The 27639-nt window shown below is 42.5% G+C and overlaps 1 protein-coding gene and 2 long non-coding RNA genes across 3 annotated transcripts in view; 1 reads left to right on the plus strand and 2 right to left on the minus strand.

Annotated features, from left to right (window-relative positions):
• The window catches only part of LOC307044614 (voltage-dependent N-type calcium channel subunit alpha-1B-like), a 576385-nt gene that overhangs the window by 276647 nt on the left and 272099 nt on the right, over window positions 1-27639 (minus strand). The gene's annotated exons all lie outside the window — the stretch shown is intronic.
• Window positions 6334-9958, minus strand: LOC307042447. The gene is made up of 4 exons (XR_013809123.1): window positions 7589-9958; window positions 7346-7493; window positions 7168-7260; window positions 6334-6786 (listed from the first exon to the last, which is right to left on the minus strand). It is a non-coding gene; the product is annotated as an uncharacterized lncRNA (long non-coding RNA).
• On the plus strand, window positions 22372-27631 carry LOC307042445. The gene is made up of 3 exons (XR_013809122.1): window positions 22372-22544; window positions 22632-23890; window positions 27510-27631. It is a non-coding gene; the product is annotated as an uncharacterized lncRNA (long non-coding RNA).

Below are 27639 nucleotides of genomic sequence, written 5' to 3' on the forward strand. Positions count from 1 at the left end.
TTTTATTTTTTTAATCTAAAATAGTTCATAGATTACGTTCTAATCTAACAAATCTATACATTTAAAAATCAAGCGCGTCACTCGTTACCATGGAAACAACAATAACTGGTACGTCAGTCAGAGAGCGCCACTGCTAGCATCATAGAGATATAACACGGCTAGCATACTACGAAGATGGACCGATTTTTAAATCGACAGGTTACGGCTACAAATGAAGTAAATGAAAAACAAAAAACAAAAGTAAGGAAATACGATGAGGAGTATCTCCAATAAGGATTTATTGAAGTGGAAGGGAAACCGAAATGTCTGATATGCCTGCGGTGTCTTGCCAATGAGGCGATGAAGCCTGCCAAATTGAAGAGGCACCTCGAGACCAAGCATCCAGATTATGTAAAAAAAGACCAGGCTTTTTTTGAGAGGAAGGGCGAGGACTACAGCCAGCAACAACAACGGATGGTTAATGTTACGTCTGTTTCTGCTAAAGAGCAGATGACGAATTTAGGACATGTCTGCTGATATCAAATCACAACTGCTGGAAAGACTGAGAGGGTCTAAATTCGCGGTTCAATTGGATGAGTCCACTGATGTGTCCGGCTCTGCGCGGCTCATCGCACTGGCGCGAGAGGAGAGGGAGAGCCGCAGAAGTGAGACTGACTGAGATTACTTTGAGCAACATGCATGGGAATAAGTTACAATATAATACATTTGTGTATATTTCTCGCTATTCAGATGGTCTGCTGCCTGGTGCTGCTGTTGCGCAATGTGCAGTAGTGTCCTCTTTTCGCACCATGACATTATCAGTTATGAATTTGTTTTTCACTGCTTGAGAAAATGGACTTGTGGCTGAGAGCGTGTGAAAAATGTCAATTGTGTGAGAGTTGGCAGCCCTGTGAACTCGCTTGACATTATTATGTATGAAACTGCCAATCAGATTTATTTACTTATTAATCGAAGGTGCCGAAACGCTGTTCTGGATCGTTCCCGCCCACTTTAAACCATGTGTGTGTGTGTGTGTGTGTGTGTGTGTGTGTGTGTGTGTGTGTGTGTGTGTGTGTGTGTGTGTGTGTGTGTGTGTGTGTGTGTGTGTGTGTGTGTGTGTGTGTGTGTGTGTGTGTGTGTGTGTGTGTGTGTGTGAGCAACAGAAATGTCAGATACTGTATGTTGCATTTATTGATTTAGTTTGATATGTGTGTCTTCACTTGCAGAGAGAAGCAATCAGCTTCATGGACTGCCTTGCATCACTCCAATAGTGTCCAGAGCTGGCTGCCATTACAAGTAGTGGTTTGGGATTGTAGCAATGCAGTTGCAGTTGTTTTGCAATTTACTTGATATATGTTGCAATGCAGGCATGTGTTCAATTGTTTATAGCCTGCATTTATTTTGTTATTAGACTTTTATAAATCATTTAATTTTAACTAAGAGTGAAACACTTGATGTGTTATCTTTGTGTGTGTGTGTGTGTGTGTGTGTGTGTGTGTGTGTGTGTGTGTGTGTGTGTGTGTGTGTGTGTGTGTGTGTGTGTGTGTGTGTGTGTGTGTGTGTGTGTGTGTGTGTGTGTGGTGTGTGTGTGTGTTCTGAAATGCACTTCAAATTATCACTTTTCTCTTGATTTCCCTTTGATATTTTGTTTAGGTACAGTATTACTTGCAGCTAATTGATTGATTGTTTTATGGGTATTCTGTGTTGAGATGGTGCAAATATTTTGAATACATATCTAATATATTTCTAATACATTGCTCTTGTGTTCTTCTTTCACATAACTAAGACTATAGAAGTGTAAAAAATAGGCTACATCAGATTATTCCAAGGGACATACATGTCGAGTCAAGTCAAGTCAATTTTATTTATATAGCCCAAAATCACAAATCAGAATGAGGGGGTCCTTGGTGTATTCTCTATCTTGTAAGGGGTCCTTGGCTGAAAAACAATTGAGAACCTCTGACCTAGGGTACGACAAATCACTACACCGGATAATGGCCCGATTTTATTGGCCGGGCATTCGCGCAGATGTGAAGCGGTGGTGTGCATCTTGCTGTGAATGTCAGCTGGTTAACCCGCCGGCCATCCCCAGAGCGCCTTTGCGCCCGTTACCATTGATTGAGGTGCCTTTTGAGAGAGTTGGAATGGACCTCATCGGGCAATTAGACTGGAGTGCACGGGGATATCGCTTTGTACTAGTGCTAGTGGATTATGCAACGCGATATCCCGAGGCAGTGCCGCTGCCTAATATCTCTGCAAAGAGCGTCGTGCAGGCACTGTTTCACATTATCTCCCGAGTCGGGATCCCGAAAGAGATCCTGACTGACCAGGGCACACAGTTTATGTCACGCACACTACGCGAGCTGTATGAACTATTGGGCGTCCATTCAATACGGACTAGTGTTTACCATCCGCAGACCGACGGCCTGGTGGAACGGTTTAACAAAACACTAAAGAACATGGTTCGTAAGTTCGTTCACGAAGATAGCCGTAATTGGGAGAAATGGCTAGATCCTCTGTTGTTTGCAGTGCGGGAGGTGCCCCAGTCCTCCACGGGATTTTCTCCCTTTGAGCTGTTATTTGGTAGGAAGCCCCGGGGTGTTTTGGACCTAGTTAAGGAAAACTGGGAGGAGGGTCCAAGCACCAGTAAGAACGAAATACAGTACGTTATGGACCTGCGAGCAAAACTCCAATCACTGGGGCAGATATCACGGGAGAATTTGCTCCAGGCTCAGGAACGTCAGCAGCGCCTGCACAACAGAGGGTCGAAACTGAGACAATTTTCACCGGGAGATAAAGTGCTTGTATTACTCCCATCCTCTAGCTCTAAACTACTCGCCAAGTGGCAAGGATCCTTCGTGGTCACACGACGAGTGGGGGACGTAGATTATGAGGTGGTGCGTTCTGACAGGGGCGGAGCAACACAGATTTACCACCTTAACCTCCTGAAAGCATGGAGGGAGGGGGCGTCGGTTTTCTGGCCACCACGGTGATTGAGAGAGATGAGTTGGGACCGGAGGTCATTAAAAGCAACAAAGTAGCCCCGGTCGGTTGTGGCGACAATCTCTCACCGGGCCAGAGAGCAGACGTTGCTTAGTTGCATAGGCAGTTTGCCGACGTGTTCTCTACGCTGCCAGGGCACACCTCTCTCATACACCACCGCATAGAAACGCCCCCGGGCGTGGCCATTCGTTCACGGCCCTATCGGCTGCCTGAACACAGTAGGAAAATTGTTCAGGCGGAGCTTCAGGCTATGCTAGAGATGGGAGTGATAGAAGAGTCCACCAGTGACTGGTGTTGCCCCGTCGTGCTGGTACGTAAGTCCGACGGGTCAATCCGGTTCTGTGTGGACTACCGCAGGGTGAACGAGGTGTCCAAATTTGATGCTTATCCAATGCCCCGGGTCGACAAACTCCTGGATCGGCTAGGCACTGCTCGCTTTTACACAACGCTGGATTTAACCAAAGGCTATTGGCAGATTCCCCTTTCTCCAGAGTCTAAGGAAAAAACGGCCTTCTCCACTCCGTATGGTTTATACCAATTCATCACACTTCCTTTCGGGTTGTTCGGAGCTCCAGCCACCTTCCAGCGGCTCATGGACCGGGTGCTGCGTCCCCACTCTGCATATGCTGCTGCTTACTTGGATGATGTCGTCATTCACAGTGAGACATGGGAGCAGCATATGCAGCAGGTGGGGGCAGTGCTCGAGTCCCTGAGGCAGGCGGGGCTCACGGCCAACCCGAAGAAGTGTGCGGTTGGACGGAGGGAGGTACGGTATCTGGGGTACCACTTGGGCGGCGGGCAAGTGCGGCCACAGATAGAGAAAACAACCGCCATTTCAGCCTGTCTGGCGCCCAAGACGAAAAAAGAGGTCAGGAGGTTCATGGGGCTGGCCGGCTAGTACAGGCGGTTCATCCCGTCCTTTTCGGAGCTGACCAGTCCCCTGACCGACCTGAGCCGAAAGGGTGCTTCAGATCCGGTCCAGTGGACGGAGCGGTGTCAGCTGGCGTTTGAGAGGGTTAAAAAAGCCCTCTGTGGTAAGCCGCTTCTGTATTCTCCTGACTTCTCTCTCCCTTTTGTGTTGCAGACCGACGCCTCGAACAGTGGGGTGGGGGCCGTTTTGTCCCAGCACGTAGAGGGGGTCGACCGCCCCGTACTGTACATTAGCCGTAAGCTCGCCCAGAGGGAGGTGAACTACAGTACGGTGGAAAAGGAGTGCCTCGCCATACGGTGGGCGGTTGGCGCCCTGCGGTACTACCTCCTGGGGCGCCCTTTCACCCTCTGGTTGGACCATGCCCCGCTCCAGTGGCTCCACCGCATGAAGGATGCCAACGCTCGGATCACTCGGTGGTATCTGGCGTTACAGCCTTTCAACTTCAAGGTGATCCACAGGCCGGGTAACCGGATGGTCGTGGCTGATTTCCTCTCTCGCTCGGCGGAGGGTGGGGGGGGGGAGAGTCAGCTTGCGGCCGGCGGGATCCCGGCCTGAGTCGGGCGGTGGGGGTATGTGGCAGCGGGGTGTGGTTTGGGCGCTGGCTGCTGGAGTGAAGGGAGTGGCTCGGCCGGAGGCCAGACAGCTGATCGGAATCAGGTAATCAGTGCAGGAAGAAAAGCATGTCGTAACCTGGTCCTGGTCTGTTATGCAGTAGGCGGGATCTTGGAAGGTCGCCAAAGGACCTGTGAAGTTTCCCACCCGGGCAACGTTTGAGACCCGCGCATATTATTGTTTGGAGTTAATAAACGCCTGGGTTTCACCAACCTGCTCTTTCCGTCCTGATTTGAACCCTGTGTGAGCGGAGAGGCTCACAATGTCATATTCCAATCACTTGTACAGATGTAGAACTTAATTTCAGACAGTTTGAAACGCGAGGGCCGTGATTGGTACGTGATCTGCCCTCGCTCAAGGGAAAACCTCCAGCTTGACTTGAGACCGCCCCCGTGATAAATAAATGTAATTATAATGAAGCCAGCTGCAATGGATCATTGATCCACCAGGGGGTGCAGTGGGGTTCTACACTGGAGCTCATGTGAAATAAAGTCAGATACTGTACAGTACGCTGGATGTACAGCGGAATTTAAAGTTGTTTAGTCTAAAAAAACGAACGGGAGGAAATGCAGCCCAGCTCTCGATACAAGTGTTCATACTGGGTGGTTTATTTAGTTTAAAAAAAATTATCCAACGATTTACAGACCATTCTTTCCCCATGGGAAAAATGGGAAAAAGTTTTTCCGGGCCCAGCAACCTAAAGGAAGTGTAGTACCGCCGTTTGGCCACGACAAATATTCTACTCAGAGTCCGGCGCACTTCCTGGGGGCTTGTTCGGCCCCCACCGCGGAGAATAAGCAGAAGGGTAACCATGACAACCATGCTTCTTCGCTAATGTTATGCCACTGGTCCGTGGTCAGGCCTGGGAACCGACGGGAGACACTGGACTCAAGTGTCTGCCTCACATTGAGGGGAAGGGGCATTTCCCCTTTGCTCCCGCTCCAGTTTGTGATTCTGACCATGTTCTCATAGGTTTCAAATGGCAACATGGCCATGAACATATCCCGCTATTAGAATGCAATTTTTTAAAACATAGGGTGCTACATAACACACTTTCAGGAAAAGTCACGGACTGGGAGACTTTAATATTTTATTGAAAAAAGTTACATTGCACACACACCACATCACACAAATTGACCCGATTGGCGGTTCTAGTGTTAAATAAACTCACTAATTAATTAAACCAGTTCAATACGCATTATTCTTATCATTCTTTATGAGCGCAGAAAGTCTTAAAATCAGACGGCAGACAGTTACAGGTGTGTGTGTGTGTGTGTGTGTGTGTGTGCGTGTGTGCCTTATGTGCCCATCCCCCCATGTGAATCACACGTAGCTCTGATCACCTATGATAAATGGGCCACACCTAATCGCTGGCTATTCAGCCACAGAGCTCCCTCTATGCAAATCAAACTGTAGACGGTGTGAAAGCAGTGAGGCCTGTGAAGACACCATTGCATTAGTCGAGTCTACTGAAGATACAAGTTTAAAATCAGACCTGTTTTTTAAATGAAATCTGACAGCAGGCAGTTAGCTGTGATCACCTATAAGGCTTGAAGTTACTTCAGATGCTGAAATATTTTTATTTTTCAAGTATAAACATACAGTATACAACAGATATACATGCATACAAATTATAACATCACATTTATGTTATTAATTTTACAAATAGGACAGAGGGTGTAGCACAAACAGTACGAAACAAATAGAGAGCTTTCTGAACATCAGCAGGAGAGGACTCTTTCAAGACACTAGTAAATACTGAAATTAACATTAAATGTCCTCTTAAAATGCAAGTTTCTTCGTGACACTTCCAACATAAATGGAATTCTCACTAACCTAAAACATTTTTTTTTTTTTTTTAAAACATGTCACTGTAGAGACACAAAATACTTGAACATACAAATGAACAACACCAAATTGAGCTCACTTTCTACACTCTTTGATGATCTACCTCCTACCTAGATTGTTTTTTAGTCCATGTATTTTGGCAGAGGCTTGGTCTGGCTGTATCTTCATAACAACCCTCTGGATAAACTCAAATGAGTATTTCATTTCCAGAGTATACTGAAGATTGAAGCAATATATTAGTCCAAGAAGCATCGCAAAGCCACATCTTTCAGGTTGTGGAGCTCAATTGTCTCCTCGGCCACAACTGCCACATTGAAGATCTGCTGAGGAAAGGCATCCCATTCACCTTCGTAGCCTGTGAGTAGACCAACTTGCATCACCTTCATGGCTTCCTCGAGAGTGTCTCCATGAGCCTTAAAAAAGGAGAAATAAAAGTGAGCTCAGTGTACTACAAGTACTTTTTCTCTACAAAGCTAATTAAGAGGCTTCTGCTATAAACATATAAGCTAAAATCTACAGTTCACAGTGTAAAAGTGCAATGTGATGGAACATCATTTCAACTGCCTCTCTTTTCACAGTTTGAGCTTTATATTTATTTATATTATTTAATAGTTACGTTTTCTTGCGGTTTTTGTTTATATTAAATGTATCATTCTTTATTGCAATTATTTTAGTTAAATTAAGGTAATTGTAAACATTACTTTTGAAGGAAACTTTGGGCACAGGGTGATTTGGGTTGATTTATGTTAAAATGTACAATTACATAAAGTAATTCAAGACAGTTATGATCTTACATCACACATCCTGATGACATTTTCCTGATCTTCGCCAGACATGTAGTGTGATAGTCCCAAGAGAGCAGCAGTCCTCCTCCTCTCATTTGTGTCCTGCAGGACAACGAATGCAGTGGGTTATAAACATTTGTAGCAAACAAATGGTGGCTAAATTATGGTCATCAGCATCTCCACTTACATCTTTCTCAAGGCAGTCCAAAAGGCCTTTTAGTGCCGGCTTCTTTCCAGTCCTGGATGCACCTTTTTAGACCTCCAGCAATGCCAGGCCCATCCAGAAACGATGAAAGCAGGTCCGTAGTGACAATTCTCTGGAACTCTGCCTGAATCTGAGGATACACAGACATATAGAAAATATTCTACCAACAGTATGCAACTGTGCATGTTGCCTTCTCATTGTAACTGGAAAACCTGCACAACTTACAAGTCCACTTCATCCAGTTGCAGCAAAACGGAAATCTTTGAAAATCTGTCTGTAATAGAGAACACACATGTAGGTACATTATGAAGCAGGCCTTAATAAAGTAATAAGAACTGAGAACATGACAAAGAATAAGATGCACACAATTACAACAGTCAAGTTGCGAATAAACTACAAGCCTTGGCTTTCACAATTACAATATTATCCCTGAATTCATATGATAAAGACTTAAACAGTACTTCATTTAAATAAATAAACAACTTGAAATGTTCATCTTTGATTGATGAGGCATATTCAATCTAATAAATTCATGGGGTGCATGTAATAATAACAGGGAAAGGTTAGTGTGCATCCACATAGAGCATTTTTGTGTCTACGTGCGTGCCAAATATATCAATGAAAAAACTATTATTTGTTTACTTAAACTTAAAAGAAATTGTACAATGGTTGTAATTGTTGATTATTTGCTTGCAGTTATTTTCCATAGACTATTCAGTGGATTATTATTGTTTTTTTAGTAATAACTTGACTAACTCTGAAAGCAGAAGTTTAGGAAAAATTATTGTTCATGTATAAATATTATTTATTTTATTATAATATAAATATCTCACAATTACAACCATTGCACATCTTATGTATTATTGTGAGTGAACAGTAACCTTTCCCTGTGTTATAGTTACATACATCCCATTAATTTATTAGATCAAATAACAATAATTAGATCAAATTAGATCAAATAACAATAATTTCATCAACATTTTTAAGTGCCTTGAGCACCGACTGTTCCCGCTGCTAGAAACGGCTGATAATAGGCTTGTTTGAGACAAGCGAGACCTGCGCAGACCTGCGCAATTTCGATCAACGTCTTGCTCGTGCGGTGCATGATGGTTAGTCATTTTGTCCGACTTGCTCTGGAGGCTCGCTCACATGAGACGTTGAAATCTCGCGGGACAAAGACGCCCGCAGCCTTGAGAGCGAGGCGCCGCAGTTCCTCTCCACGGGCTGCGGAGGCTAAATGCTTGATGGGAAACGACTCGCTGGTATCTCGAGCTGAGCGCTCATTGGTGGTTTTTACCCCGTGCTGCTGATGAAGCTCTCCATTGGCTCGGCAAAAGTTTGTTGTTGTTTTGTGTCAGTTTTACGTCGCCACTTCCATTCACATTTTTCATCATTGTTCCACAATGTTTATCATCATGAAATTAATATCTATATATGTTATACTATACTTGCACTGCTTACCGTTTTCATACTTTATATATCTTAGCATATTCATACACACTGTTCATACTGCTCACAGGCTGCTGTGTATATCTAGTGTATTCATACCCCTCACTGTTTATTCATCATTCAATTAATTCTATATTTTATTCTATAGATTGTGTACATTACTTTTCACTTTACTGCTTGTTGCACTCCTGGTTGGAAGCTAAACTGCATTTCGTTGTCTCAGTACCTGTAATATGTGCAATAACAATAAAGTTGAATCTAATCTTGAGCAGGAACTAATGTATTTACTTAGTACATATCTGACATTAACGATTAAACACATGTGTGCATTCTTTATAATGCAAACCGAGTCAAGCCGACTCCGGAGGTGGCAGTATGCACCTTAAAGTGGTTTGCAATCTGCCAAAAAACCGAGAGAAGAAGAAGAAGAAGGCGAAGAAGTAGAAGAAGAAGAAGAAGAAGCCGACTCGGAGCTGTCCGACTTCAGACGAGCTTTTTGAGACCTCCCCCGGCTGCGATCGGCTATTCTCGTCTACTTTCGAGGCGAGCCGCAACACGTCTCAAACAAGCCTATTAAGACACTTCAGTGCGCAAGTCACAGAATGAAATGCATTGTGGGACATGTAGTTTATGGGCAAAATAGTTCAATAAAATAAACTAAATATATGCCTTTCTTTTCTATAAAATATTTTCTAAAAAGCAGAAATACAAATTTGTCTCCATTTCAAGAGTGGAACATAGCATTTGTACACAATATAAATGCTATTTCTGAACACAGTTAGCATTTTACTCGTTCAATGGCGCGAGGCACCCCCTCTGTATCTGGGCAGGTTTAGCGTGAGCTGAACCAGAAAAACGTTGAAGGATAGAATCACTTTAACACTTGCTCGGCCTTAACAAAAAACAATCTTCAAGTCCCCTATACTTATCCACAAAGGACATCCATTTCAAAGCCATGGCGGGCCCGGGGGGCTAACAAGCTACAATTCTTAGCCGAACAGAGAGCCGGGACACGGCTAATTACTGGCAGGAACACACACAACCTCACCGAAACACGTTAATTTAGCTTAAATATTTAGCCGAACAGAGCCGGGACACGGCTAATTACTGGAACGAACAAACAAAACCTCTCTAAATTAAGCTACAAATATAGGCAATTACCATTTAAACCTTTTAAAAATGCATAAGCGTCATACATAAGAGTAAGAATACTTGAAACTTATTTATTTAATCAAAGTTTAGATAATCATAATCGTAAAATGTAAAGTTAGCTTGGTTAACCGACATTTTCATAACACTGCCCTGAAATAAAATCTCTTTTATAAACATTCAAACACCAGTTAGGTGTGGATTTAACTCCATTGAGCTACTTTTCGTTTTGCCTGAAACCATTAAATATGCAACCACTCACCTGACTTTGCCTGTCCATCAGTGGTTCATCAGCCGAAATCACTGTCATATCGCTTCACAAAAACGTATTCATCCACCGCTTAGCTTTTCGTAGTCATCAATCTGTCCGGTGGAAGTTTTTCTTTTGATAATGGCGAATCAAACTCTGTGGTTCACTTGCTGTATATCGTAAAAAACTTAAAAAACTCATGTCCCTGTTAAATGCATTAAATTAATGAAAACAACTATGAGACCGGGACTATTTTCACCGGGCAGGAATATGTCAACACTACTGCCATGTTAAGAGGCCATGGAAAGTTTCAGAACATTATTACATATCACAACTCACTGTTCAGTCAAATTGACTTCATAGAATGTAGAGCTCATAATAACAACTTATGAAATTAAGTAGAAATTGCATAAATGTATATGTTAAGTGAAAGTAACTTAAAGACAAAAGTTTCAATAACTTAATGATCAAATCCTTTTTTACAGCGGCTCCATAATATAATTGGCAAAAATGTAAGAATTTCATGCATCGGCCTACAGTGGGAAAATGGTTTAATCTGTTGGAATAGAGTATAAATATCAAATATCACTACTTTTCTTCTAAATGAAATGCTGACATTACAAAATGCATGGTTTAATGTAATGTAAACTTTACATTATTATTATGATTATTTAATATATAAAGACTATATTTTCAAATGATCTTCAAAGCAGTTTCTGTCAACTACGAAAGGCAACATCATTTCTGTATTTGTGAATGAAGCGCCATCTCCTGGTTAAAATATTGAACTTGAAAATCTGGCAACGCCCTCTTGGAAAATAGTGGGAGGGCTTAACATTCCTCTATACTGGTTTTAGGCAGGTCGTAGGCAGGAAGCTGTAAGCTGGAGTCTGAAATAAAGTGCTACATCTGTATTTAGACACCAATGTGTTTCCCATCCCCTAAACCTCCAGGGATGTATACAGTTTAATACTGGCAACTTCTAATTATGGGAAATATGAAAACGTCTTTTAAAACTACAATTCCCAGTAGAGACGCGCCATAGAACATGTTGCGAAACACACATATAGCCAGCATGTGTAGTTCGAGTCCAGTTTTGGATAGTGTGCCGTTGATGGGCTTCATTCCATTTCAAAGTGCTGTTTGACGCTCCGTGTAAACTGCCACTCCAACATCCAATCACAGAGCTTGAGGACTAATCACGGGGTTTGTCAAGCAAAGCGGCTGGTGTAGTCCTAAACGATAGCTGAGGATTATGGGTAGTGTAGTGTCTTCTGCCATTCTAAACTCCGATACAACTATTTGTTTCTCAGAATCGAAGGGGAAAAACACAAAAGCATTGTACACAATTTAAACCAATTAATGCGATGTAATTAACAAGGATAATCTGGTGTTTTTGAGTTGATGAGTAGTGCAGATATCACTGTAAAATCAATCGACAGTAAGGAGAATACCTACTTCCGGGCGTAAAATTCTCCATGATCCAATGGGAATGGACACTCACATTGCCTTTAACTTCCGCCAACATGGACCGATGCAACGCTTCCCTGAGCCTCAAATACCGCCGCCGACGGGAATACATTGCAATCAGTTGAAAGCTCTTTGCGTCCATTTATGAAGCTGAAGGAGACTCGGTGCGTCACAACTGCACGCCAAAGGACCCTGACCAAGCGTCGCTATTGGACTACCAGGGATTTAGATTGTGTTGGTTTAATTGTAGTTCTGATGAGTTCAGGCTAATGTGTGTGGTTGCACCATTTCATATTGGTTGAACTGTAAAGCTGTTAAATCTACAGCTTTAAAAAATGTGTCTACATATTATTGTGTATTATGCTAATTGGTATGTGTAGTGTTTGATGCCCTTTTACTGATGTGTATTGTGCAGTTGTTTAAGCTATTTTGTTGTGTGTTGTAACGTTACACAGAAGAAGCCTCAAAAATAAAATCATTTTTATGTAATAGTTAACAACAGTTGTTAATACTCTAGTAGTAGTAAGGATGCCCTTTCAATCACATTAGTATGCATACAAAGTGACAGGTGGTGTGACAGGTCACAACTCTCCCTACTTATGCTAATGACCTAAGTCCTTCTCCCTTTGTTCGAGGTGGATGTTACACCTAGGTGTGAAATATCCCCCTGTGTAGCGCCTTTGTTGTCTAATCCTTTGATGTGAGGGTTGAGGTGTTATAACATGGAGGTGTGATTTCACACCGGTGTGTTATAAGACTCTGATGTTATTCTAGGTGTTGATTAAGGCAGTCTCTTTGAAGTTGTGCGTGAGAATGTCTGGCCCCTGTCCCCTCACAGCCCTTTGTTGTCTAATCTAATAAACCTTTGATGTCTGTCCTTTGATGTGAGGGTTGAGGTGTTATAACAGGCAGGTGTGATTTCACAATGGCGTGTTATAAGCCTCTGATGTTAATCTGGGTGTTGATTAAGGCAGTCTCTTTGAAGTTGTGCGTGAGACTGTCTCGCCCCCATCCCCACACACCCCCGGCCTCTCTCCCTTTCTCCACCCCTTCCTGTCACAAGCTATGAGGTCAGAAGCGAGGGGGTGGAGTTAGAAATACGCTCAAACTAAATAAACAGCCATTAATTTTCACTCACTAAGACACCTAAAAACGTTACTGTCCTCTCTAAATTTGATTTAGGATTTTTTTTTTACTGATTTGTGCTTGCTAAGGATGTTTCTTTTTAAGTTTTTGTGAGACTGTTAATTACAAGGAAGTCTCTGTTTGCAAAGAGGGTATTCATATTAATTTAAAAAGATCTTATTTAGGTTTTAATATGAATGGTGATAACTAATGATGTTCTCTTTTAGTTGTAGGGTTTGTGAACTAGTGTGTAATTACTTTATTAACTATAATAAAGTCTCTTTGAAGAGGGTAATACTAATTTAAAATATCCTATTGCCCCCATGGTCTTGTCTTTTTTATTGTTTAATTACTTCACACAAATATAAGGAAGCCCAATATGAAGTTATGTGAGGTTGTATGGGGTAATATTAGAATTTGCTGTATGCAAAAATAGAGAAGTTTAAAAATGTTTTTGTTTCTGCTCCATTCACTCTGTGTAATTACTTTATTAACTATAAGAAAGTCTCTTTGAAGAGGGTAATACTAATTTAAAATATCCTATTGCCCCCATGATCTTGTATTTGTTATTGTTTAATTACTTCACACAACTATAAGGAAGCCCAATATGAAGTTATGTGAGGTTGTATAGGGGTAATATTAGAATTTGCTGTATGCAAAAAAAAGAGAAGTTTAAAAAAAAATGTGTTTCTGCTCCATTCACTCTGTGTAATTACTTTATTAACTATAAGAAAGTCTCTTTGAGAGGGTAATACTAATTTAAAATATCCTATTGCCCACATGATCTTGTCTTTTTTATTGTTTAATTACTTCACACAACGATAAGGAAGGCCAATATGAAGTTATGTGAGGTTGTGTAGGGGTAATATTAGAATTTGCTGTATGCAAAAAAGAGAAGTTTAAAAAAAAAAAACGTTTCGCTCTGTGGAGGGACAAAAGAAGCATTGTTAATCACCTGGACAAAGGACTCTTTAAAGCAGAGATACCATATGCAGACACATACCTGAATATCAGCAGGAGAGGACTCTTTAAAGTAAATACATTATAAGGTTAAAATAATATATATATATATATATATATATATATATATATATATATGTGGTGGAATTAGTTTAAAACAGTCACCTTACACTTTTAGTTGTCCTCTCTAAATTAGATTTAAGGTTTTTAAAATGATTAGTGTTAATTAAGGGCTATTGTTATTTTGGTTTATAAGGGGTTAGGAGTTAAACTTTAAAAATGCACAGGATCATTCTAAGAAGAGTGAGAGGGCTAATCAGCCAGCACCATACTTCCTCTATGCGTTTTCTTGACCTGGATCTGATCTTGAAAAACTCTGGTGTAGTACTTTTTATTTTATTTTATAATATCATGTAATTATTTAATGCTGCTCGGTGTCTGTTAAACAATCTCTTTGCATCTGTTGTTTTTATTTTGTAACAGCACTATGGCTTGTATTGATTTAGAAGCTTTGGGAAAAGTACCACTCTATGTACAAATAATGTGGTGTAGATTTTTTGATCAAATATTTTTTTTTTTGTGTGTGTGTGTCTCAGTTCCAAAATGAACCAAATACGAAATGGAATATTAGAGAGGATTAACTATTTTGGTGGAACCCCATATGATTCATTCCCTGTGGAAAGTGGGTATATATGTATTTAAAACTGTATGCGTTTGTATCTAGCTTATTTTTTATGTTTTTCTTTTTTTTTTGCTGATGTGTAAAATATCCAAAATAACATTTCATATACTTACTCTCTTGTTAAAAGGTGATGAAGTTTGCAGCGTAAACCAGCCATCAGTGTACCAAAACCTCCCCTCTATGGAGTTTACATACAGCCTACCTTCTGCGACAAGTGCTGATCTAAGTTTGATCTTCAGTGATCCTCTCACACACCACCCCTCAGAGAGCCAGACAGACTCGTCCCCCCGTAATGCCCCCCTTCAACAGGTCTGATGCTAACCCCCCAACACAACTAAGGAACTTGTTTTATTTGAATGGCCTAGGCAGATTATGGCTTTTTTCTCTTGCCAAGATACTTTTAGACACACTTTGAGGTATGCAAAACCTTAAAACTAGAAAATGAAATACATTGTGCGATTAGATTTTTTCTTAAAGAATGTTTATTCTAAACATTTTATTTATATAGCACATTTCAACGCAAGGCAATTCAAAGTGCTTTACAAACATGAAAGACATTAAGAAAATGTCATTTAAAAACAGTCATTAAAAAGCAAAGATAATTAAAACTGCGGTCGCAGTTGTGCGCGCAGTGATGAGCGGGCCCTTGCGTCCGTGCGCCTGCTTGGGAGGGCGGCCGGTCGTCCCGGCGTCAATCAGACGCGCGCGAGTCCTCGGAAATGAGCCGTTTGTAATTTCTCTAATTTCGCGTCCCAGACTCCCAGGTCCTCCGGCAGCAACCCGGAAACGGATGTCGGCGCGCGGTCTGGAAGGAAAACTAATTTCTCTGAAGGCTAGAGGAGAGAGGAGGGTTTCTGGAGGAGCTATAACCGAGGGTACACTGAAGTATTCTCCGGAGACGATTTCAGCCAACAGTGATGTTTAAAAGAGGCGTGACACATGGCTGGATGTCAACAAAGCACAGCTCTGCAAACTGTTCCTGTTGTGATTATAAGTTATTCAAGATGATCAAATGTGCATCAGACTTTCTGCCCTTTACCTTTTGTTTGTTTACTCACTAATCACATCTCCCCTGGATGTTAGGTTATGCTTTCATTGTGAGGCGATGTTTACAGTGAGAACAGCTGCTGAGGTCAGTGCAGAAAGCAGAACAGTGTGTATAATATATATCGCTCAATATGTAACAGGCCTACATTTCACACTTTATTTGTAGGCTTTAGGAGATATCTACAAATAAACAGTAGATATTTTTCATGAAACCATATAGTGCTTCACATAATAAAATATACAAGGGCTGTAGCCTGATATTTAGTTATGCTTTAGGAGCTGTTTGTGTTTGTTGTACAATGTGTGTGTGTGTGGGGGTGTGTGTGTGTGTGTGTGTGTGTGTGTGCGTGCGTGCGTGCGTGCGTGCGTGCGTGCGTGCGTGCGTGCGTGCGTGCGTGCGTGCGTGCGTGCGTGCGTGCGTGCGAGAGTTGATGGTGCAGGCAGACAGGCAGGTCTCAGTAGCTTAAGCTAGTCTGTGACATAAATGGTCAAAAATTGTACATTCTCCATTAGCTTACGAGCTCCATGTTCAAGCGATCGACTATTCCTTCGCAATGTAGCATCACATTGGATATGCGCTTAAGTTGCCCGAGATTGGAATTATTCAGATCATTTACCTATCACGAATTAGCACAAATGTGCTTAAAATGCATGAAAAACGCCAATTTTTCAAAATGGCCAGCTTTCTGGGGGGCAGGGCTAATGAAAAGCAATTTGAAATATGTGTGCAATCATAATAGCAATGTGTATACAGCGTTTCGTGAATATCGGAAAAACTATATGCGAGCAGTTTGGAGCAATTTGCGCCATGTAAATCGTCAAAAATTGTGTATTCGCTGTTAGCTTACGAGTGATTTTTCAAAAATGTGCTCCGCAATTAAGTATCATATTGGATAGGGGCTGAACTTGTCCTGCATTGGAATTTTTTCGATCATTCCCCTAGGAGGAGTTTGCAAGAATGTGCTTAAAATGCATGAAAAACGCACATTTTTCAAAATGGCCGACTTTCTGGGGGGCAGGTCTAATGGAAGGCAATTTGAAATATGTGTGCAATCATAATAGTAATGTAGATATAGCGTTTCGTGAATATTGGAACAACTATATTTGAGTAAGTTGGAGTAGTTTGGAGTCATTTGCGACATGTAAATCGTCAAAAATTGTGTATTCGCTGTTAGCTTACGACCTCCAAGATTGAGCTATTAAAAATGTTCTTCTCAATTTGGCATCATATTGGATAGGGGCTGAACTTGTCCTGGACTGGAATTTTTCAGATCATTCCCCTAGGAGCAGTTTGCAAGAATGTGCTTAAAATGGCTGAAAAACGCAAATATTTCAAAATGGCCGACTTTTTGGGGGGCGGGGCTAATAGAATCTATTTACAAATATGTCCGCAATTCCATGAGAAATGTCTGTGCCAAAAATCGTGAAGTTCTAAGAAACTATATGTGACTACCACCCAATAGGGGGCGCTAGTGAGCAGCTTTTTTGAAAGATTACGTTTTTTTTTTACATTCTCGAAAAGGTCGTGGGCTCTGAGGTGTGTCCCAAGTTTTGCGTCCGAAGCCTATTTTATGCTATCAAAATTTAAAATAAATGTATAGGCCGCGCCCACATTCTGATTGTTTTGCGACACTTTAAATCTGAGTTCGTAGCCACTCTGAGAGTATGTCTAAAAAAAAATAATAATAATTAGTTTATCCGCTCTTGAGTTATAAATTGGTGATGTTTTGGGCGCCCCCTATAGTCCAAAATGAAAATGCTTTGGTGTGCCTATTTCCCAAGACAGTCCAAAATCTGTGTTGTTTGGATACATTGTTGATTAGTTATAAGCATTTATTTCTAAGCCCCGCCTTTTTGCGAGTACGTTTATGATTGACGTCGGCAATATTTATCGTCCTAACATGCTCATTTTCTACGGTAATGTGTCTGACCCTCCACCGATGCTGGATATGAAGTTTGGTGTTGAAAAACTGAAAATTGAAATTTAAGTGAATATTTAACTGTTTTGAACATTATGCTAATTTAGAAGTACAAAAATGAAGTCGGAGCTTAGGGTTCCAGAGGAATATTTGTAGAGCAGGTCCACCCGGATATGTGTGCAAAATTTCAGGTCATTCGGAGTTAAGGTGCGACTATGTAAATGTATTCCGAAATTGGATTTTCATAGGCGGCGCTAGCAAGCAGGTTGAATAATTTGAACCCTTTGACTCCAGAATGTTGCAATTTTTACGGGACCTGGCGTCCGTGCAAATTTATACAACTTTGTCAGCATCCTAAAGGCCTCAAAAACAGGAAAGATGGTGACTAAAAATAATAATAATAATAATGCCACCAATAACAATAGGTTCCTCGCACTTCGTGCTAGGACGCCGTTGGGTCCTAGCGCTCCGTGCTCGGGCCCTAATAAAATAAGCATTAAAAGACAAAATACATGAATAAAAGTTACAGTGCAGTGTAAGATATAAATAGTTCAATTAATAGCAGCGGCAAAAAGAAAAGTCTTCAGCCTGGATTTAAAAGTAGTAAGAGTTGCAGCGGACTTGCAGGTTTCCAGATATTTGTAGCATAATAACTGAACGCTGCTTTTCCATGTTTAGTTCTGACTGGGGACAGAAAGCAGACCAGTCCCTGAAGACCTGAGAGATCTGGATGGTTCATACTGTAGCAGTAGGTTAGACATTTAATTTGGGCCTAAACCATTCAAAGCTTTATAAACCAGCAACAGTATTTTTAAATCAAGTCTTTAAGGTAACGGAGTAAAGCACCGGTTGTTATTTACTGACATTAGGCAGATTTTTGGCTTCTCTTTTCTTGTGTTACTAAGATACTTTTAGATACACTTTGATGTATGCAAATCCTTAAAACTAGAAAATGAAGTACATTGTCTGATTAGATTTTTCCTTAAAGACGGTTTCTCTAAAAGGTAAGTTTGTGATTTTAGCACTTTTTTTACTGACACTCGGCAGATTTTTGTGTAATTCTCTCACAAAGGAACTGTAAGATACACTTTTTATGTATGCAAAACCTTAAACATGAATACATTTTCTCTAAAGGTACTTTTGATTTTAACGCTATTTCAACGGAACATTCCAGTTTTTGTTGACATCAATGCTTTTTTCTCTTTTCTTGTGTTACTAAGATACCTTTACACAGACTTTGATGTATGCAACGCTGAACAACTGGTAGAAATATGAAGTACTTTGTAAGGAATTTTATTTATTTTTAATGGCCAAGGCAGATTATGGCTTTTTTTTTTTTCTTGCCAAGATACTTTTAGACAAACTTTGAGGTATGCAAAACCTTAAAACTAGAAAATTAAGTACATTGTCTGATTATATTTTTTCTTAAAGACTGTTTCTCTAAAAAGGCAAGTTTGTGATTTTAACACTTTTTACTGACACTGGGCAGATTTGTGTGTAATTCTCTCACAAAGGAACTGTAAGATACACTTTTTATGTATGCAAAACCTTAAACATTTTTGAAAATAAAATACTTTAGTCTGAATACATTTTCTTTGAAGGCACTTTTTGATTTTAACGCTATTTCAGTGGATCAATCCAGTTTTGTTAACATCAATGCTTTTGTCTCTTTTTCTTGTGTTACTAAGATACTTTTAGACATACTTTGATGTATGCAACACTTAACAACTGGTAGAATATTAAGTACTTTGTAAGGAATTTGTTTTCTTTTTAATGGCCGTTTTTTTTAAACACTTGTTCAGTTAAACAATGGTTTTTTTTCTGATAACCTTACATATTTTTGTTATTTTCTGCTACCAAGATACTTTTAGATACACTTTGATGTACTCAACACTGAACAAAAGGGTATAATATGAAGTACTTTCTAAGGAATGGGGTTTTCTTTAATGGGTTCAAAAACTTTAGAACTGGGTAAAATATTCATTAATTTGTAATGAATTGAGTTTCTTTTTTGATTTTCAACATACTATTGTACACAATGACTTTTCAATATTTTCTTTTTTTTCTGACAAACTATACTTTTGACTTATTCCGTAAAATCATGACAAACTATTACTTATTCTAAAATTTGACCTCTTGCTGCCTAGTTGGAAATGATAGATGAAAAAGCTACAAAGCTTAAAGAACTTTTAAAAAAACTCTCAATTCTACAGATGACTCCCCCCATTCAACGCAATAAGTCCCTCACTCCACTCAGCAAATCATCTAAAACTAAGGACCCCCACTAAGACGACAGTTGAAAACTAGCCATGGATTTGAGAAAAACCAAGTCTCCCCCCGCGAGTTGCAGCCAGGAACAAACTCCTGGACTACCATCATCACCACCATTTTGGACACCCGAATCTTGCAGTACTACTGCTGCTTGTTTTGCTCCTTGGGCCAAGACGTCTCTGTTTATGGAAACAGTGAAATCAGTGTTGGTTGATATTGTGGAGGGGGTGATACATCGGTACAGAGAAGAAATATGCAACGGATGCCGAGTCAGTCACCCCGGCCAGAGGCAACACGATTGTCTGAATGACATGCCCGATTTTTTCTTCAGAAACAATTACAACGCGTTAATGAAAAGACTCTGGCTCACCGACTTCATAACTGAGATCGACCAGACTCTTATTGATAAAGAAATTTTCACGGATGATTGGAGGATCCAAGGCACTTCGGAGGCTTTTCTGCACAATCTCAAAAATTGCAGACGCCTCAAGGAGAGACTTGAAAAGATCCATGCCGAGTTGGATGGAGAAGAAGAAGACTAATAACCAGCGATTGATTGATGACAGGGATTTTTTCTTTTTCTATACATTGACTTTTTCTTTAAAATAAAATAAAAATGGAGAACTACTATGCAAAACGCTCTGTATATATTGATCAGAATGTAGTCAATACCCTTTTAATAAGTGTGGTGATGAGGACGATTGAAAACAGAATGAATAGTGACCCCCGTGTAAACAGAATGGCTGAAGTTTGTAAACTAGAAGACATTTTGGATATCGTTCGTTCTGGCAGTAATATTCCTGGTCATTGGGAAACGATTGTAAACAAAACATTTAAAGTGGTCCTGGAATCTTCATTTTCCGAAACATTCTGTAATGTTTTCTGTGTTTCTGTGTTTCAGTTTTTCAGTGTTTTACTGTGTTTTTGTGATCTTACAGTTCCTTTGTGAGAGAATTACACACAAATATGCCCAGTGTCAGTAAAAAGTAAAAACTTTTAGAGAAACAGTCTTTAAGAAAAAATCTAATCAGACAATGTACTTCATTTTCTAGTTTTACGGTTTTGCATACCTCAAAGTGTGTCTAAAAGTATCTTGGCAAGAGAAAAAAAAAAAGCCATAATCTGCCTAGGCCATTAAAAAGAAACCAAATTCCTTACAAATTACTTCATATTCTACCAGTTGTTAAGTGTTGCATACATCGAAGTGTTTCTAAAAGTATCTTAGTAACACAAGAAAAGAGAAAAAAAAAGCCCAAAATCTGCCTAATGTCAGTAAATAACAACCGGTGGTTTACTCCGTTAGCTTAAAGAATTGATTTAAAAATACTGCTGCTGGTTTATAAAGCTTTGAATGGTTTAGGCCCAAAATAAATGTCTAACCTACTGCTACAGTATGAACCATACAGATCTCTAAGGTCTTCAGGGACTGGTCTGCTTTCTGTCCCCAGTCAGAACTAAACATGGAAAAGCAGCGTTCAGTTATTATGCTACAAATATCTGGAAACCTGCAGGTCCGCTGCAACTCTTACTACTTTTAAATCCAGGCTTAAGACTTTTATTTTTGCCGCTGCTATTAATTTAACTATGTATATCTTACACTGCACTGTAACTTTTATTCATGTATTTTGTCTTTTAATGCTTATTTTATTATCTTTGCTTTTTAATGACTGTTTTTAAATGCCATTTCCTTAATGTCTTTCATGTTTGTAAAGCACTTTGAATTGCCTTTCGTTGAAAGGTGCTATATAAATAAACATTTTACAAAAACAGTCTTTAAGAAAAAATCTAATCAGACAATGTACTTCATTTTCTAGTTTTAAGGTTTTGCATACCTCAAAGTGTGTCTAAAAGTATATTGGCAAGAGAAAAAAGCCTAAATCTGCCTAGGCCATTAAAATAAAACAAGTTCCTTAGTTGTGTTGGGGGGTTAGCATCAGACCTGTTGAAGGGGGGCGTTACAGGGGGACGAGTCTGTCTGGCTCTCTGAGGGATGGTGTGTGAGAGGATCACTGAAGATCAAACTTAGATCAGCACTTGTCGCAGAAGGTAGGCTGTATGTAAACTCCATAGAGGGGATGTTTCGGTGCACTGATGGCTGGTTTACGCTGCAAACTTCATCACATTTTAACAAGAGAGTAAGTATATAAAACGTTATTTTGGATATTTTACACATCAGCAAAAAAAATAAAAAAACATATTTGATTTTAAAAATAAGCTAGATAAAAACACATACAGTTTTAAATATATATATACTGTACCCACTTTCCACAGGGAATGAATCATATGGGGTTCCACCAAAAGGGTTAATCCTCTCTAATATTCCAATTCGTATTTGGTTCAGACTTTCCTGAACTGAGACACAAAAATAAAAAGATGTGATTAAAAAATCTACACCACATTATTTGTACATAGAGGGGTACTTTTCCCAAAGCTTCTAAATCATTACGAGGCATAGTGCTGTTACAAAAGGTTGTTTAACACACACCAAGCAGCATTAAATAATTACATGATATTATAAAATAAATAAAAAGTACTTACCAGAGTTTTTCAAGATTAGATACAGGTCAAGAAAACGCATAGAGGAAGTATGGTGCTGGCTCATTAGCCCTCTCACTCTTCTTAGAATTATCCTGTGCATTTTTAAAGTTTAACTCCTAACCCCTTGTCACAGTCCAAACTGTGTCCCTGTTTGTTCCCCTGTGTGGGTGTGTGGAGAGGGTGTGGTGTCCCTTGCAGGCAGCAGCCTGATTGCTCTCACCTGGCCGTCCGACTCGGCTGTCCCTCATCATCTAATCAGGACACAGCTTATCTACTCCAGTCTCCCAGCAACTCACCGCCAGATTGTTTTCTACACCAGTGGTATTACATCCTCCTGGCTGCCCATTCAGTTATCCTGTCTGCGTGTAAATCCGTACTCTTTGTAACTAGTTTCTCTTGTGTTTCCAGTGCAATCCCTCGGCCATCATCCACCAGAGCTTCCAGCCAACCTGCCTGCTTCTTCCTGCATCCTACCTGCCTGCCTGGTAATCAGTCCAGCCTCTCACTGCCTACCTCCACTCCGGACCTCCATAATCACCAAACCTGCCTGAGTCTCCGAAACAATAAACCATTTAAACATCTTCAGTCATTGCCTGCGCCTGGGTCCTGTTTAAAACATAATCCTAACAGAACAATCTGGCCACCATGGACCCAGCAGGCCCGGACCCAATTCGTGAGGCTCTCTCCAACCAAGGCGTCCTCGTGGGCCGGCATGACCAGATGCGCAGAGAGGTTATGGATAACCTCGCATCACTAGCCGCCAATGTAGCATAGATGGGACATCACCTCAACCTGGTTTCAACTCATCTTGCTCCGCCTGCTCCGGAGGATCCAGCTCCATTAGCATAGGTTCCAGCCCAGCCCGCTCTCCCTTCACGTGAGCCAAACATTCCCAATCCAGAGCGGTACGCAGGTGCCTTAGGGACATGTAACTCTTTCTTAATGCAGTGTTCTCTTGTGTTTGAGCAGCAGCCGTCTACTTATGCTAATGACAGAGCTAAGATTTGTTATATGATAGGTTTACTTACAGGTAGCGCCCTAGCCTGGGCATCAGCTGTATGGGAGAGTCAGTCCAACCTCTGTTATTCTTATCCAGAGTTTACAGAAGAAATGAAGAAAGTTTTCCACCACCCCGTCAGCGGTAGGGACGCTACTAAACGCCTCCTCTCACTGCGACAGGGCTCCCGTAGTGTAGCCGAATACTCAGTGGAGTTTAGGACCTTAGCGGCAGAGGCGGGGTGGAATGACACAGCGCTTCAAGGGGTTTTTCAAACCGGGCGAACTGATTCTGTTAAAGATGAGTTAGCAGTCAGGGACGAATCAGCTAACTTGGATGAGTTGGTCTCCCTAGCCATAAGACTGGATAACCGCCTTAGGGAGCGCCGTAGGGAAAGAGCCAGTCGATCTCCTGGGTCACTCCCCTCTCGCCCTGTCTCGTCTCCTCTCGCAAGATTCAGGTCGGAGACTTTCCCAAGTCCTAGTGCTCCATCTGAAGTCTTTTCTCCTCTCCTGTCTTCAGAGGAACCGATGCAGCTAGGCAGAGCCCGACTCACTCCCCAAGAACGTCTCCGGAGAATGAGAGAGGGACTTTGTGTCTACTGTGCTCACTCCGGTCATCTCGTGGACACATGCCCCCAGCGCCCAAAAGAGGGTGCTCGCCAGTAAAGGTGGGGATACTGGTGAGCAAGGCTGTTTCTTCTTCAACCCCCAAGAGCCGCAAGCCTCTTGAAGCCACACTGCTGTTAAATCAACAGTCTCTCTCTCTGCCTGCCCTAGTGGACTCTGGGGCTGATGAGAGTTTTTTGGATGCCCAACTGGTTGCCTCAGCCGGCATCTCAACTCAACCTCTGACAGCTCCTCTCAATGCTCGAGGTCTGAATGGGAAGCTCCTGGCACGCGTTACCCATGTCACCGAACCCCTACATCTCGTCCTGTCCGGTAATCACCATGAAATGATTCAGTTCCACGTCATGTCCTCCCCTCACACACCCCTAGTTCTGGGCCAGCCATGGTTAAGACTGCACAACCCCCACATGGACTGGTCGGAGAATCAAGTAAGGAGTTGGAGTTCCTTTTGTCACTCTTCATGCCTGCGGTCTGCAATTCCCCCAGCAGAGGTCGGTATTCCTCCAGTTCAGCAGGAGCCACTCAACTTGTCCGCTGTCCCTCCGGTTTATCATCGCCTGGGAGAGGTTTTCAGCAAGCAGCGAGCTCTTTTTCTGCCCCCTCATCGCCCTTACGACTGTACAATAGATCTTCTTCCTGGGGCATCTCTCCCATCCAGTCGCCTGTTTAACTTGTCCCGAACTGAGCGTGAGGCCATGGAGACATACATCAAAGACTCACTGGCTGCTGGCATCATAAGACCCTCTTCTTCTCCCGTCGGAGCAGGCTTCTTCTTTGTATCCAAGAAGGACCGCTCCCTACGCCCCTGCATTGACTACCAGGGCCTTAACAACATCACCATCAAGAACAAGTATCCACTGCCCCTCATCAATTCAGCCTTCGAACCCCTACAGAAGGCCACCATTTTCTCGAAACTCGACCTCAGGAATGCTTACCACCTGGTCCGCATACGTCAAGGAGACGAGTGGAAGACGGCGTTCAACACCCCACTAGGCCATTTCGAGTATCTAGTGATGCCCTTTGGACTCACCAATGCCCCAGCTGTCTTCCAGGCTCTTGTGAACGATGTCCTCCGTGACTTCCTGAACCGTTCAGTATTTGTGTATCTTGATGATATCTTGATATTCTCACAGACCATGGAGGAACACACCCAACATGTGCAGCAGGTTCTACAAAGGCTCCTCGAGAACAAGCTGTTTGTCAAACTAGAGAAATGCAAATGTCACGTGGATTCAGTGGATTTCCTGGGCTACATCATTGAGCAAGGTCAGCTGAGAACAGACCCAGAGAAGGTACAAGCAGTGGCACAATGGCCCAAGCCTTCCACCAGGAAGCAGCTCCAACGTTTCTTGGGCTTTGCAAATTTCTATCGCCGGTTCATCAGAGACTACAGTCGTGTTGCCGGTCCTCTCAACCAACTCACCTCCCCAGCAATCCCCTTCTCGTGGACTACTCAGGCTGAGGCTGCCTTCTCTGAGCTGAAGAGACGTTTCACCTCGGCTCCTATTCTTATGAACCCTGACTCATCTCTTCAGTTTATTGTTGAGGTTGATGCATCCAACACCGGTGTGGGAGCGGTTCTATCACAACGCTCAGTCTCCGACCAAAAGCTTCACCCTTGTGCTTTTTTTTCCCGACGACTGACAACCCCTGAGCGCAACTATGATGTTGGCAACAGGGAGCTGCTTGCTGTTAAGCTTGCGCTGGAAGAATGGAGGCACTGGCTGGAAGGCTCTGAACATCCATTCATTGTGTGGACAGACCACAGGAACCTGGTCTACATACAAACTGCCAAACGACTAAACTCCCGTCAGGCACGCTGGGCATTGTTTTTTGGGAGGTTCAACTTCACCCTTACCTACCGACCTGGTTCTAGAAACCTTAAACCTGACGCATTGTCCCGGCAGTTTGCAGTGGATCAGGATCCCATAGCTCCTGACACCATAATCCCCGCTACCAGAGTGGTGGGCGCTGTAACATGGGAGATTGAGAACTCAGTGAGGAAGGCACAGAGAGACCATCCAGATCCAGGAAAGGGTCCAGCTAACCGTTTGTTTGTACCTGACTCTGTCCGCTCACAGGTTCTCCTATGGACCCATGCTTCCCGCTTTGCCTGCCACCCGGGTGTGAGTCGGACCCTATCCCTCCTGAGACGACACTTCTGGTGGCCTTCTATGGAAGCGGACTCTCGAGCCTTTGTGCTGGCCTGCACGATTTGCGCCCGTAGCAAGTCTTCACACCAGGCTCCTATCGGTCTACTCCAGCCTCTCCCAGTTCCTAGTCGTCCCTGGAGTCACATCGGCCTAGATTTTGTTACCGGCCTCCCGGTTTCACAGGGTAACTCAACCATTCTCACTATTGTTGATCGCTTTTCCAAAGCAGTTCATTTTGTGCCTCTTCCTAAACTCCCCACAGCCTCTGGAACTGCTGACCTCCTGGTCAATCATGTTGTCCGGCTCCATGGCATTCCAACAGACATTGTTTCCGACAGAGGGCCACAGTTCATATCTCAGGTATTGAAAGCATTCTGTCGAGCACTTGGAGCATCTGTCAGTCTCTCCTCAGGCCATCATCCTCAGACTAACGGGCAGGCCGAAAGAGCCAATCAGGACCTTGGAGCTGCACTTCGCTGTGTCACCTCCCGGAATCCCACCTCCTGGAGCTTACATCTGCCCTGGATTGAATACGCTCATAACTCACTGTCTAGTGCTGCTACCGGTATGTCCCCATTTGAATGTTCTCTTGGATATCAACCCCCTTTGTTCCCAGCCCAAGAGGATGAGATCGCAGTTCCCTCTGTCCAAGCCCATCTCCGTCGTTGTCGTAGGATTTGGAAGGATGCCCGCTCTGCCCTTCTCCGCTCCGATGAACGCAATCGGCATATTGCAAACCGCTACCGGACCGCAGCTCCCCAGTTCCAACCAGGTCAGAAAGTTTGGCTTTCTTCAAAGAATATTTCTTTACAAGCTGAGTCTAAGAAGTTGAAACCACGCTTCATTGGCCCCTATGTGATCGAGCGCATAATCAATCCATCTGCTGTTAGACTCAAGCTGCCTCCCTCCATGAGAATTCATCCAACCTTTCATGTGTCCCAGTTGAAACCAGTGTTGTCCAGCCCTTTGTGCCCTCCAGCCATCTCCCCTCCACCCACCCTTGTTATTGATGACCACCCGGCCTACACGGTCCGACGGCTGTTGGACATTCGCCGCCGGGGCCGTGGGTACCAGTATCTGGTTGATTGGGAGGGTTATGGTCCTGAGGAGAGGAGCTGGGTGTCCCGCAAGCTCATTCTATGTCCCTCTCTCATTCGGGACTTTCGCAGGGACCACACAGATAAGCCTGGTGGTTCGCCTGGAGGCTCCCGTTGAGGGGGGGGTACTGTCACAGTCCAAACTGTGTCCCTGTTTGTTCCCCTGTGTGTGTGTGGAGAGGGTGTGGTGTCCCTTGCAAGCAGCAGCCTGATTGCTCTCACCTGGCCGTCCGACTCGGCTGTCCCTCATCATCTAATCAGGACACAGCTTATCTACTCCAGTCTCCCAGCAACTCACCGCCAGATTGTTTTCTACACCAGTGGTATTACATCCTCCTGGCTGCCCATTCAGTTATCCTGTCTGCGTGTAAATCCGTACTCTTTGTAACTAGTTTCTCTTGTGTTTCCAGTGCAATCCCTCGGCCATCATCCACCAGAGCTTCCAGCCAACCTGCCTGCTTCTTCCTGCATCCTACCTGCCTGCCTGGTAATCAGTCCAGCCTCTCACTGCCTACCTCCACTCCGGACCTCCATAATCAC

The sequence above is a fragment of the Notothenia rossii genome (assembly GCF_949606895.1).
Source record: "Notothenia rossii genome assembly, chromosome: 6".
Classification (NCBI taxonomy): Eukaryota; Metazoa; Chordata; class Actinopteri; order Perciformes; family Nototheniidae; genus Notothenia; species Notothenia rossii.